The sequence below is a fragment of the Dermochelys coriacea genome, chromosome 7, assembly GCF_009764565.3.
Source record: "Dermochelys coriacea isolate rDerCor1 chromosome 7, rDerCor1.pri.v4, whole genome shotgun sequence".
In the NCBI taxonomy this organism is placed as follows: domain Eukaryota; kingdom Metazoa; phylum Chordata; order Testudines; family Dermochelyidae; genus Dermochelys; species Dermochelys coriacea.
Genome location: NC_050074.1, coordinates 107680643 through 107694521, shown reverse-complemented (window position 1 = coordinate 107694521; position 13879 = coordinate 107680643). Strand labels below are relative to the sequence as shown.

At 40.4% G+C, this 13879-nt stretch overlaps 1 protein-coding gene across 7 annotated transcripts in view; it reads left to right on the top strand.

Moving 5' to 3' along the window:
• The first annotated feature begins 867 nt into the window (after nt 1-867).
• The window catches only part of PLEKHA1 (pleckstrin homology domain containing A1), an 82661-nt gene continuing 69649 nt past the window's right edge, over nt 868-13879 (top strand). For 3 of the 7 annotated variants that reach the window (XM_038409960.2, XM_043518161.1, XM_043518160.1), the window contains exons 1-2: nt 945-1210; nt 10103-10191. The gene's annotated coding sequence lies outside the window, so the exon portion shown is untranslated. Of the gene's footprint in view, nt 1211-2915; nt 3006-10102; nt 10192-13879 lie in introns of all 7 variants that reach the window. The other 4 variants (XM_038409959.2, XM_038409963.2, XM_038409961.2 and 1 more) reach the window with 2 other exon arrangements.

The following is a 13879-nucleotide window of genomic DNA, read 5'->3' as shown; positions in this document are numbered from 1 at the left end:
ACCACTGTTGTGGCCCCTTGTGGCATGTAGTAGTTTAGATAGCTTAGTGTTCTTTTTCTTTTGTAGAGAAGCAAAGTGTGTGTTGTAAATGGCTTGTCTAATTTTTGTAAAGTCCAGCCACGAGGAAGTTTGTGTGGAAGGTTGGTTCTTTATGAGAGTATCCAGTTTTGAGAGCTCATTCTTAATCTTTCCCTGTTTGCTGTAGAGGATGTTGATCAGGTGGTTCCGCAGTTTCTTTGAGAGCGTGTGGCACAAGCTGTCAGCATAGTCCGTGTGGTATGTAGATTGTAATGGATTTTTTTACCTTCAGAACTCCTTCCAGTTCCAGTACAGAGGTGAAGCCCTGTGAAGACCATGGCTCTCAGAACAGGCAAAGCGTTGCCCTCCTCCAATACACAAATGTGGCCCTGCCCAGAAAGTAGAACCAGACTGTTGCCAACTGTCATGATTTTGCCTATGTGAGAATGTCAACTTTCATTTAACATAAGCGACTCCCTGCCTGCGTGCCTGTAAGGAAAAGCTTGGAAATGGGAACCTTAATCAGCTCGAAAACCTCCAGGCAAATAGAAAAAGCCCAGAATTTACTATTTTTAGAATCTCAGGGGTTTCGGCCAATGCATTTTTCAGGAGACTTGCCTCGTGATTTTTGGACACTGGGAATTGCCCCCACTCGCCAAACATGCCGCGGTGTTAGGTGTTACACGCAGGCGCCTTAGTCCTGTGGTTGGACGCACTGAGACTACAAGTCCCAGAATGCAGTGCTCCCCATTCCTTTCAGTGGCGAGAGCTCGGCGGGATCGCCCTTCTAGAGACTACACGTCCCACGATGCTTTGCGGCTTATGGCCCGTCCCCTCTCGCCCTGCATTGACCAATACCTTTAGGAGAATTGCACGCCCTGTGCTTCTAGGCGGCCTGATGGGAGGTGCGGGAGAGGGGGGGGGGCATTGGCGCATGCGCAGTGGTTGAGGTCCAGTTACTTTCCCGTTGCTGTTGTTTGTGCGGGAAACGGATAAAGTTTCTTCATTTGAAGAAGGGAAAAAAAAAAAAAAAAGTCAAAGTCAGCCGGCGACGCTGCGCTGTGCTGGGCCGCTGCGCTGTGCGCGGAGTGGGCGAGGCGGCGGCTCTCAGAGGGGAGCCGCGCTGTGTGCTGCCCCCCCCCCCCCTTCCCTCTCCTCACTGGGGCTCCCTCTGGACCTGCCCTGGACTCCAGTGAGTAGCAGCCGCACGGGAGGGGCCGGGCCTCCTCAGCAGGCGCTCCTCGAGCGCGGGAAGGGGTGTGGGGTCCCCGTGTGCGGGGGTGAGGGCAGGGCCCGGCGGTGGGGGCGGGCAGGAGGCAGTGGGAATGGGTGGGAGGTGAGGGTTTTTTTGGGGGGGGGGCGTGGGGCAGAGGAGTGAGGTGTATTTGAGGGGGTGGTGTCGGAGTGGGAAGCTGAGGGGTTTTAGGGGGGCAGGGGGCGTTTCGGGGTGTAGTGAATGGGTGGGAGCATTTGGGGGTGAGGTGCGGGGGCAGAGGGGTATTTGGGGGTGTGGTGCGGGGGCAGCGGGTGAAAGGTGTTTCTGGGCATGGGGCATGGATGGGCAGAGCGGTCTGGGTTTGTAATGTCTGGGTGGGAGCATTTGGGGAGGAGGTGTAGGGAGTATGTGAGGATACGGTGTGGGGGGCAGAGGGGTATTTCTAAGCCTGGTAAGGAGGGGGTTGAAAGAGGAGCAGAGTATGGAGGTGGGGTGGGGGCTTTTTGGGATTAGGGAATGGGTGGGGGCATTTGGCAGTGTGGTGTGGGGGGCAGCGGATGAAAGGTATTTTTGGGTATGGTGCATGGATGGGGCTGAGGGGTGGGGGCGTAGTGTCTGGGTGGGAGCATTTGGGGATGAGGTGGGGGGGCATTTGAGGGTGTGGTGTAAGGGGCAGAGGGGTATTTCTGAGTGTGGTGAGAAGGGGGTTGAAAGAGGAGCAGAGTGTGGGTGGTGTGGAGACATCCAAGGTATGGGGCACCTATGTGTGTCTGGAGGGAGTTTATTTTCACTGCTGGGCAAAATACCTTATTTTACTATGAAGTCTTTTGAAGAAAGTCATTGTTTTCTAGTAGCTTTATGGTATGAGACATGTTTCAGGCTCACTCTTAACAATCGCTGCCTTGGTAAGGGTTTTACCCTGGGGAAAACTTATGCATTTATGGTGTAATTAACCTGGTAAGCATTTGAGACTCTGTAACACCCCCAGAGGTAAAAGGCTGATCTCATTTTTCTTTGCAACTTCTGTCTTCTGAGTGTGGCACAAACTCTGATGTTATCTACTTAGAAGCACTTGTTGGCTGGTCTGTGTGCGTGAGAGAGAGGTATGCATGCTGGGATCAACTCGTGTAGCTTTTCAAAAATTTGCATATATGTATTATATTGACATTGAAATCTCAAACTGCAGCTTAAAGATGAGATGAAAATTGTGATTATGACTCATTGAATTTCCAGATTGGTGTAGCTTTGAAGGGGTTGACTTTCATATGGACCTGTCTTACATTAGGAAAAAACTTTTCTTTAGTATGAATCTGGTAGACTGGCAAGAGAATCTTGTGGACATGGTATGTAACTTGATTGGAATCTGGGCTGATTATTTAGCTAAGCAAAATATCTTTGAATGGATGATGCATTTACCTGCCTGTTTGACTGTAGGTAAATTTACGTCTGGCTGTAAGATTATAACTAATCTAATTTAATTTTATTTACAATTTAAGTTAACAAGCATATAGATTTCAATTTTGTTTGAATTTTACAATATAGTTAAGTAGTCAGAATAAGAAAGCATATATGGCAGCCTAAATAAACGTAGTACAAAACTTTCTGAAAGGGCATGTAGTACCTGTTGACATTTCTGGAAAGAAAATGCTGTCCCATTCAAACTGCTTTTTTTTCATTCAAGGCTCCATCTACAAGAGAACTAAACCATGAAAGTCAAACTGTTTTAAGAACATTGTGCTTCATCTTCATTGTCCAGACACACCATTTTAGTGTAAGCATTTAAACAAATGCTGTTCAGTTCCAAGTGTGGATGAGGTTTTAGTAGTTATTGCATTTATTAGAATTTGATAACGGTATTGTGAAGACTGTTCAGTTGCTTATTCAAAACTAAAGTTAAGGTAAAAGCATTAGTTTTGGCAACTTCCCTTCATTTAGATTTTGTCCACGAGTAACTTTATTGCAAGAGCGTAGTCACTTCCAAAGATATTAGTAAGCCGTTACACTTGTTTTGAAGTCAGGTGCACCATATCTGCTTTGTCATTGGATTATTGAGCTCATTATATGAACTTTGTAGTCCTTTTTTAATGAAGAGATAAGTTTCTATTCTTTCCCTTGTTCTATGCACTGCTAAATATATATTTTATGCTGGAAGACAGAGCTATATTTGAACAAACAGTTTTGACCACACAAGTGAAAGCAATAGCTTTGGACAATTAAGTCACAATGTGAATCTGTTGGATTTGTCTATTTCCTTTTTATAGACTTAAGCTACACTTTACCCCAGTGCAGCACAAAAAGCTCTCTGTCTGAGATGAAGCTTTGCTCTGTAACTTCCAGTTGTTGTTGTACGATTAAAGGTAATACTGGTCTTGGTTTATTTTAACTGATTGTCATAAAAACTAAATTATTATAACACACTTAACTGTGAGCTTGTCTGCAATGTTTGAGATTTAAAGCTAATTTGCATTTTAATTAAGGTAGGACCCATGTCTATACCTATTTTATCCATCAGTTGTTTTTTCCCCTGCCTCTTCCCCCCCCCCCCCCCCGCTGCTCCCAACTAACGGGCTTTCAGTTCATTAGAAACTATATTCAACAGTCTGCAGAGATAATATTAAGAGGTAAAAAGAAAAGGAGTACTTGTGGCACCTTAGAAACTAACAAATTTATTAGAGCATAAGCTTTCATGAGCTACAGTTCACAAGTTACTCCTTTTCTTTTTACGGATACAGACTAACATGGCTGCTACTCTGAAACCTGTTGTTAAGAGTTAGGTTAGGATTCTTACTTTCAATTATGCTGTGCATTTTGAGCCTGTCGTTAACTTCCAAAAAGTGAGCTAAAAGTAGTGGCAGGTAGTTCACCTGTCCCTGTCACTCCCTGCCAACTGTTATGGCTTTGAAACCAAAATCCCATTTTTGGAAATGTTAATCTTTCTTATTGATGAGAGAGAGGGATTCACACAAAGGCATAACTGACAGTACAGGGGAGACTGTGAACTTGACAATACCTTATATACTGTCATTTACACTAAGTAAACAAGCAGAAAAAAAACTATATTGAATTGGAAAAGACTAAGAAAAAATTTATCTTCAATATAACAATAGTAGGTAGGATAAAGGTTGGACAGGTGTGGTTTTAAAAAACTTGATAGTGTTTGTGTTAGCAGCAACTAGCTGGGTCAATAATTGGATGGGAGACTTCTCAGGCTATGTCTAGACTACTGTGGTAAGTCGATCTACGCTACGCAGTGCTGGAGTCAACGTACCTTAGGTCGAGTTACTGTGGGGTCTACACCGCGGGGGGTTGATGTGGGACTTGCCTTACTCTTCTCATTGGGAGTAGAGTACAGGGGTTGACTGGAGAGCGATGTGCTGTTGATTTGGGGGGTCTTCACTAGACCTGCTAAATTGACTGCCAGTGGCTTGATCTCAGAGCGTCGATCCCAGCTGTAGTGTAGATGTAGCCTCAGAAATACTTATGTGCTGCAGAAAATGATGATTCGATAGTTGTCACTATTCCCTGTGAATCAGTACTGAACTAATTCCTCAGCATGGTGTTGGGGAGAACTATATTGTTGCAGGCTGCTTGGGCTAAAACTTAAAACAGTTTATGGTCCTTGAGTTGCTTTTGCTGCTGTTAATGATCTCTAAGACCCTTCATTATTGGTTTTTGCCGGTTTTTTTTTTTTAAATGAAAATTTCCCAGATTTTTGGAGAAGCCAATCTTTGGGTTTTTCTGGTTTTTTTGTTGTTGTTGTTTTGTTTTTTGTTGTTTTTTGTTTTGTTTTTAAACATGAGTTTTGGCTTTTTTGGGACCCAGGAATTTTCCACAGGGAAAGTGGATAGGGCTGAAGGGCTGGCGGAGTAAGGAGGAGGCAATGTCCTGCAAAAGGACCAGTACTCAAAAGGTGCAGTCTTCTGCTCCGTACCTGACCTTGGCTCTTCAGCGGAGTTCCATTCACTCCCCTGGTTCAGTGGGAACAAGATGAGCAGGGAGCTGGGTCCTGGCTGCTGAGGTGGCCTGACTGCTGCAGGGAGCAGAAGGCTTCCTCAGTGATCTCATAATGAGTACCCCCTCACGTCTGCTGTGCTTTTTCTGTTTTTACCAATTTTCTACTGTTTTTAATTTTTTTGAATAAAAGCTGATAAACTTCCAGAATTAAACCAGAAATGAAGGGCTTTAAAGATCACTTAACATTGTTGTGCAAGTGTAGAATATTTACCCAAGGTAACACCTCTACTTACCTAAAGTCACTCTGGTAATTTTAGTAGAAAAATGTTTTTTCTTTTTTTAAGCTGGTATGTTCCTCTGTGCTATTACAGTTGGGTTGTTAACTTCATCCACCTCTAGATATCTCCAAGGAAAGCTTTTTATCAGTCTAAATTTGTGAAGAATCTTGGGATATTGTAGAATAGACAGTGCTATGTAAATGAAATACTTAGTGGCATGCAGGTATGTAGCAGTTGATTATAATATATATGGTGATACTGCATAGGATTAAATGTTTGAGATGGTGAAAAATTGCTACTTCCAATAGTAAAGGCTAATTGCAAAATTGTAGGTGGTGTTCTATTAATTTTGTAGTAAAAATAAACTACTGATGTCCCCATCAGGCCATGGGGAAGATTGAGCCACATATATGGAAAAAAGGCTGTCTTTTTATTCCCTGGTTTAATTATTAATTGTAAAAGGGAAAAGCGGGGGTGGGAGGAGGAGTGAGGAAGGAGAGGATATTCAAGTGCATTCTGTGACTTTTCTTAGTAGCTCTGACTGGATTACAAAAGGAAAGGAGGTTTTATTGCCAGAATAATAAACAAAGGGTGACTATACCACAGGATAAACATATAATAAGCCAATAGAACAATTTTTGTAGATTTCTGGTAGTATAGGAAGAGTTTAGGGCACTGCCTATATGCATTACAAGTCTCTGAATTTAATAGAGAATGAAATGCTGGTTATAGTAGTGCCAAGCATGTCAAACATTCAAAATTTAGTGTATTTCGGAAAACTTCATGACTGTCTCTAAATTGTTACTTCATATTTTTGGGGCCCAGTTTTGCAGAACTGATGATGCACATCAGCAAACAGTTTCTTTAGCAGGCCAGAAGCTTTGTGGAAAGTCAATAAATCTTAAGCAAGGACACTTTTCAGCCTGGGGAAGTGTGCACTTTCTTTGATTCCAACAGTCTGTCAAAATAATAGTTTGTCAGTTTGACTTTGACTTTAACAGTAGCTTGTGATGAAAGACGGTGTCTTTTCTGTAAAACTGTTTGAATAATTAGCATAATATAAAAATACCTTTACAAAGGTCCAGTGGAGTTTGGATCCCCACAAATCCTTGTTCTCATTTGTCTTATAGATCTATGAGAATACACAGTATAATTAATTCACGATCCTTAATGCCAAAAAATGTGGTAGCTTAGATATTTGCGGCCTAGAATATAACTACTATGGAGCAAATAGTTAAAATATCGTCACTAAGGTCCAAATTATGCTGGCAGTCTGAATATAATCCATGCTTTGAGTTTTTTATAACTGAAGCATAATTAAACAGCTCTGGAAACTGATGGGTAGCAATCTTTTTCAAAAGTGAATGAGCTTAGATTAGACCTATAACAATAAGTATCAGAATCCTAGTGTCTATGGTCAGACAAGCAGGGTTTTAAAATACTCATATTACAGTTAATTTTTAATCTTAATTTTTGCTTTGCTTTAATGTATTTTCATTTTATTTCATATGTAAACTGGAGAGGTCAGAACTTGACTCTTCAAATTCAGTTTTTCAAGTGAAAATCAGATTTGTGTACGCACGTTGAAATGAATACATATAAGAGGTATGAGCAAGGCTCTATTTCTAATCAATTTTCATACTCTTTAGGGGATCTCTGAAATTATGGCTTTGAAGAACTATTTAAAATAACTTTCATATAGGCTTAAGGAACTCTTGATATATGATGAAACCTAATTATTTGTGTAAACATTTATGTATGAATTGATATACTATTTTGCCAAAAAGACTTTCCTGTTAGTGCTAGGTAGAGCATCAGGATTTTATTACTATGAGGGAAGGAAACTTGGTTCATTTTCTTAACACTGAAGAACACTTTTCCCTGCAAAGGACATGCAGAAGCATCTAGAATGTGTAGGTGTTTCTCTAATGTTGGAGGAATTGCATTAAGTTTTCTGACTGAAAGAATTACATGAGCCATTTAGACCCAATGTTATCTGCATAGGGAGGTGTAGGCCTTGTGTACGTTTATGGCTTTCAACAATTTAAACAGCTTCCGGGTTGAAACTTAAGCCTGTCTTTGCCTAGAAAAAATCTGAATAGTTTTAGGTATTGCATGGAGCAGGTTGGTTCAGTGGTTTCGGAGTAAATCTTGGACTTCGGAGACTGGCTCAGTTCCCTGCTCTTCTGCAGACTTCCTGTGTGACTTTGGGCAAGCTACTTAGTCTCTGTGCCTCAGTTCCCCATCTGTAAAAGGGGGATAGTAGTATCTCAAAGAGGTGTTGAGAATAAATACATTAAGGTACTTATCTGATCATCTTATAATCTTTAGATTGCAAGAAGCAGGGGAAGGGGGCAGGGGCTGGAGCTGGAGGAATCCGTGAGGTCACAAAAACTGGGGCTTTGAGGACACACCATGCTAGGCAAATGGTACCATTAAGGCTGATAGGACAGCAAAGTGGGAAAGGGCATACAAGGGGGCCTGGACTGAAAATCTATAATAGAAGGGCAGAAAATAAAGGCAAATTTGTTTAAAATATTTTGCTGGGAAGAACAGCAATTCTATTTTTAAAAAAATGATATGCTGTTCTAGTGTGTGTGTATCTGTACTATCCAATATGCTCAGTTCATTAGAAAAGCATAATTTTTACTTCTGTTGAGTCCTGAAGACTTGGTCTTGTGGTTGCTTAGTTTTGTATCTTGAATTTTGACCTCAGTGGTGCTATGCACATTCATTTTCTTTGAATTGTGCCTTGAGTTGACACCTGTGCAACCCTGAGTGACCTTAATGTGGTTGCACAGGTGCAACTGATTAGAGTTTAGTAAACAAAGCTGATGCATAGAAGGAATAGACTGTAGCTCACTCTCTGTTTGCTCTGCAGTTTTATAGGTCTTTTCAAAAAAGAGAGGAAAACACAGAAAACTGTCATTACTAACATTCAGATCTCAATACATAAGCAGCAGTCTGAGTAAGGTGGTGGTGATAAATGAATCCTTTTTTGCATTTGGGCTGCACTTTACATTTAGGGTATTAAAGCTCAGATTTTAGCTAGCAACTTTTTTACTAGCTCTCTGTTGTACTGATAGCCAAAAAACTTTGAAATGAAATGTGATCTGTTGAATCCCCTATATTTGAAAGACTGTAGGAAGAGAATCTGTGTTCTCCCCCAAGACAAAAATATATGAAAAGGCCAGTGTGTTTTAGAGGTGGGTGAAATAATTCTATACAGTACATAAAGTGCTTTGGGATCTTTCTGGATGAAGTGAACTATATAAATGGAAGATATTACTAATACTATAAACTAAATGTGTATAGCATACGCTTGCAGAGAACAGAGTTATCAAACTTTACAAACATGAGCTTCAATTGTTAAGACTCTGCCTCAGGTGTAAACTCTTGACTGAGCTGAAATATGCTATATATTCACATGTTAAATGTGATTATTTTCAAGCACATGCTTTTTCTGGTGTTGTTTGGGACCAATGCAATCTACACTTATATCTCCAAGAAAACATGGTAGTAAAATACGTTAACTGTCTCAGACAAGTAACAGAGTACTAAGTGTTGTGTACTAACACAGTTACTAGTCATCAAGTCTGTTATAAAAAATGAGCAGTCTTAAAATATTACACTTCAAAGAATACTGTCAAGTATATTTAACTCTTGTAGGAGGATATATAATAAACTGAACTTCTCTATTACAACAGTTGATTTGGCAGACTGTTTTTCTTACCCAGCATAAGTCAACCGTATGCCTTTGTGCACTGCTTTATGTACTAGCATCAAGAATTTCAAAAGAACGGTTTCATGGATGTTTGAACTATTACTTCAGCAGTGCTCTTAATTCTTGGTGTGTGAATTCTCATTTTGGCAGGGACTAAAAAAGTGTTACCGTAACGGCTCTTTAAGACTTTTTTCAAACTAATTCAGCTTATACACAGTTAAGTCAGTTTTGTAGTCAATAGTATTTTCATACTGTGTAATGAACTCTGTACTTACATCATTGCTTTCAGACTATAGGAGTTCGTCATTTTGTGGGGATTTTTCTGTTTTCCACTATATGTCAAATGTTTCTCTTATTATGGGTGGCTCAGAGAAGGAAACTGACTTATGAATTTAAGGGAGGTGAAAGAACAGGAGTGAAGTAATGGTATGAAAATCTGGTCATGGTTGAAGGGAGCTTGGATTCCTCATCTCCAGCATGTGCTAAAAAAATGGAGAGGTATGAACCAGTGTAACTATGGAGTGATCCAAATAGCATGAGGTAGGCCAGGCCTGATTATTACTTCTATGAACTTTATCACTGTAGTACCTGAGGTGATAGTAACATGACTTCAAAAGCTAGTCAGAGCTAGGATGAGACCTATAATCTGTTGCAATAGATGGAGGTTCTGGTTCATGCTCTAATGCTAGGAAGCCCACTGTATTAGAACTCCCCTTTGGTTAGAAGTATATATAAGTAGGGCCTTCTTAAATTCTTTTTTTTTTTAATTCATTTTATTTTTGGTATCTTTTTTTATCCATTAAGGTATTTTATTTCTTTATTATATTTACATAAATAAAGTACCTCAGTCTGTATACAAATAAAAACTGAATAAATTCCAGTTTATCAATACTGTATTATTTTTTTCTTTAGAATTATGCATTAAGCATTCCATGTCTTGAGACACTCACCAACCTCTACCACAGTCAGCTATCCCCAAATACCCTGGACACTGTGGACAGGTCAGTTCCCCCCTTGAAATTTATCTAGTACTGCAGCTCCCCAATAATCACCCCTTCTTTGTCCCCACTTAGTGAGATAAATCCCATGGGGCACCATGGATCTTCCCAACCCCTGCTGCTTTCTTCTCCAGTCCCCCTCTCTGTGTTTCTAGGCACCCCACTCCAGGCACCTCCATCCTCCCTTACATATTCCCCCCCTTTCCTTTTGAGCCTCAGCTCACATAAACTCATGCTAATCCCAGAAACTCTTCTCATACCCCCTTAAATATTCTCCATCAAGCTCCAGGCCCCCAATAGTCCCAGGAACCCCAGCCTCCCCCACTAACCCTCTTCCCCCAGAGAAGTGAGAGGCCTAAGGGTTGGGATGTCCGGTCCTCATCCCAGGGTTTGGGAGACCCTGGGTGGGGAGGAGGGATTAAGAGAGAGCCTGCACTTCCCCCACAGTGGCTGCTTCTGTCCCCCCAGGGCTGGGCCAGGCTCCCCACTTTCAGTTTTGCAATCTTGTGCACAGGGTTCTAGCACCACTCAGATCTGACCCAGCCATTCCTCAGTGTTGATGGCAGCAGGTTGGCCAGGCCAAATTAGTCAGTTGTGCTGTGACCCCATGAGCCAGGTTGCAAAGCCTGGAGTGGGTAGCTTGGCCCAGCCCCATGGGACAGGAACTGCCACTGCAGGTTGAGTTTTTTGTTGTTGCTTGTTCTGTTTCATTATTTTGTGTTTCACACTTGTAAAATATACAGGACTCTGTATATAAAGATATCAAACACCTATTCTAAGATCAGTATTGACAGGAGTTTTAGATTGCTATATTGTCAGTGCCAAGCTCCTGTATTCAAATGTCTTGTAATAGCATAAGGTGCTCTACTGATAACAAAAATATATAAATACACTAGGTAGATAAACTGTTCAGCCCCAGTTTTAGAATGTGTTAAATTATCTTGCTTTCAGACCCTATCTGTATAGAAATTGAATTAAAGCCCAAATATACATGAATTGAAAATGTGTATATATAGGATCAAAGATACTGTTGTATAGGATCAATTGGCCTTTATTTTTCACTTTCCCAACTCTTCTCAGTACCTTGCAGTCTGTTTTTCACCCTACTCTTTCTGCTCAGGTTGCTTTCAACAAAAGGCAAGAGTAATTCTCTCCTGCAATTCAATTGTCTTGAGTGTTGTCACTTTCTCCTTTTCCTTGTGTTTTCAAGCAACAGTTCTTGGTTTTGTTTTGATGATTCTCCTGTCTGCCCACATTTTCATCAGCACCCATTTGGAGCTCTACTTTTTAGAGTGGATAAAAATCATGACTAACATTTTCTTTATTACTTAAAACTTTTTTTTTAAAATTTAAATCAAATTTCTTATTTACACATTGCTAGTTCTTCACTTCCATTTTATGGTCTTAAATTGTTTCCTAATTGTTAATAAAATTTAAGATTTTATGTAGTTTTTTTTCTTTTTTTAACTAAGAAACTTCACACTTAAAATAGATTCATAGATACTAAGGTCAGAAGGGACCACTCTGATCATCTAGTCCGACCTCCTGCACAGCGCAGGCCACAGAATGTCACCCACCACTCCTATGAAAAACCTCACCCATGTCTGAGCTATTGAATGTCCTCAAATCATGGTTCAAAACTTCAAGGAGCAGAGAAGCCTCCCTCCAGTCAACCATGCCCCATGCTACAGAGGAAGGCAAAAAAACCTCCAGGGCCTCTCCAATCTGCCCTGGAGGAAAACTCCCTCCCGACCCCAAACATGGCAATCAGCCAAACCCTGAGCACATGGGCAAGATTCACCAGCCAGATACCCAGGAAAGAATTTTCTATAGTAAATCAGATCCCATCCATCTAATATCCCATCTCAGGGGATTAGTCCTATTTACCCTGAATATTTAAAGATCAATTACTTACCAAAATCCCATTATCCCATCATACCATCTCCTCCATAAACTTATCGAGTAGAATCTTAAAACCAGATAGATCTTTTGCCCCCACTGCTTCCCTTGGAAGGTTATTCCAAAACTTCACTCCTCTGATGGTTAAAAACCTTCGTCTGATTTCAAGTCTAAACTTCCTGGTGGCCAGTTTATACCCATTTGTTCTTGTGTCCACATTGGTGCTGAGCTTAAATAATTCCTCTCCCTCTTCTATATTTATCCCTCTGATATATTTATAGAGAGCAATCATATCTCCCCTCAACCTTCTTTTAGTTAGGCTAAACAAGCCAAGCTCCTTAAGTCTCCTTTCATAAGACAAGTTTTCCATTCCTCGGATCATCCTAGTAGCCCTTCTCTGTACCTGCTCCAGTTTGAATTCATCCTTTTTAAACATGGGAGACCAGAACTGCACACAGTATTCTAGGTGAGGTCTCGCCAGTGCCTTGTATAACGGTACTAAAACCTCCTTATCCCTACTGGAAATGCCTCTCCTGATGCATCCCAAAACCGCATTAGCTTTTTTCACAGCCATATCACATTGGCAGCTCATAGTCATCCTATGATCAACCAATACTCCAAGGTCCTTCTCCTCTTCCGTTACTTCTAATTGATGCGTCCCCAACTTATAACTAAAATTCTTGTTATTAATCCCTAAATGCATAACCTTACACTTCTCACTATTAAATTTCATCCTATTACTATTACTCCAGTTTACAAGGTCGTCCAGATCCTCCTGTATAATATCCCGATCCTTCTCCGAATTGGCAATACCTCCCAGCTTTGTATTATCTGCAAACTTTATTAGCACACTCCCACTTTTTGTGCCAAGGTCAGTAACAAAAAGATTAAAAAAAATGCTCATCTGTGCTGGAAAAGACAAGCCCAAAGGCTTCATTAATATCCCCTATTATGAGACTATGCAAACACAAAATTGAAAAGCAAGTAGCCTGTGCTCTGTGCCTCCTTTGTAAAGAGCTTTGAGATCTACTAGTGAAAAGCAATGTCTAAAAGCTGGATTATACTATTATTTGTGGCCAACATCACCATCCACTATAATGTACTTCCCCAAGTCAAGAGCTGAAATGCTTCAACCATCAGATTTTGCAGTTTGAAGTCAATGGGACTTATGCTCTAAGCACTCTTTAAAAATCCCACCCTTAGATGCTAAAAGCAGGCTGAAGAGCCTAATTACAGGCTCCAATTTTTGAAAACTTTGGCCTGTATTCAAAAATTGTTGTTGTAAATTACTGGAAGTTTTAAATAACTTTTTATTGTTAAAACAAAATTGTTTCACTGTTGAAGTGACACGGATTTTACACCATTACGTGACAGGTTCTTAATAAAAATACATTGAGTCCCTGATGCTGCAAACGCTTACTTAACTTTATACAATGGGACTATTTCTGTGAGGAAAGTTTATGTATCTGTTTAAGTGTTTGCAGGATCAGGGCCTTAATTTTCAATATTTTGATTTTTGCATACAGCAATTTTATAAAATTATGATCTACAGATAATGTCATGAAAAAAAGCTTTCATATTTTAATTTACTATGAATTTTAATTGAAAATTGCAGTATCACCAGTTTTCAGATTAGTTTTACGAAGCCTTGACTGAATTTAAATCAATGAAGTCTTTTTTTAATCAAGGTATTTCAGTCATGGTTTAAATCTCTCCACTGTGCTACTTTGTTCCTTTTCCTTGTCCCCCTCCATTCTTTTCCTCTTTCTTCTTTTGTACTTCCCAGAATGAT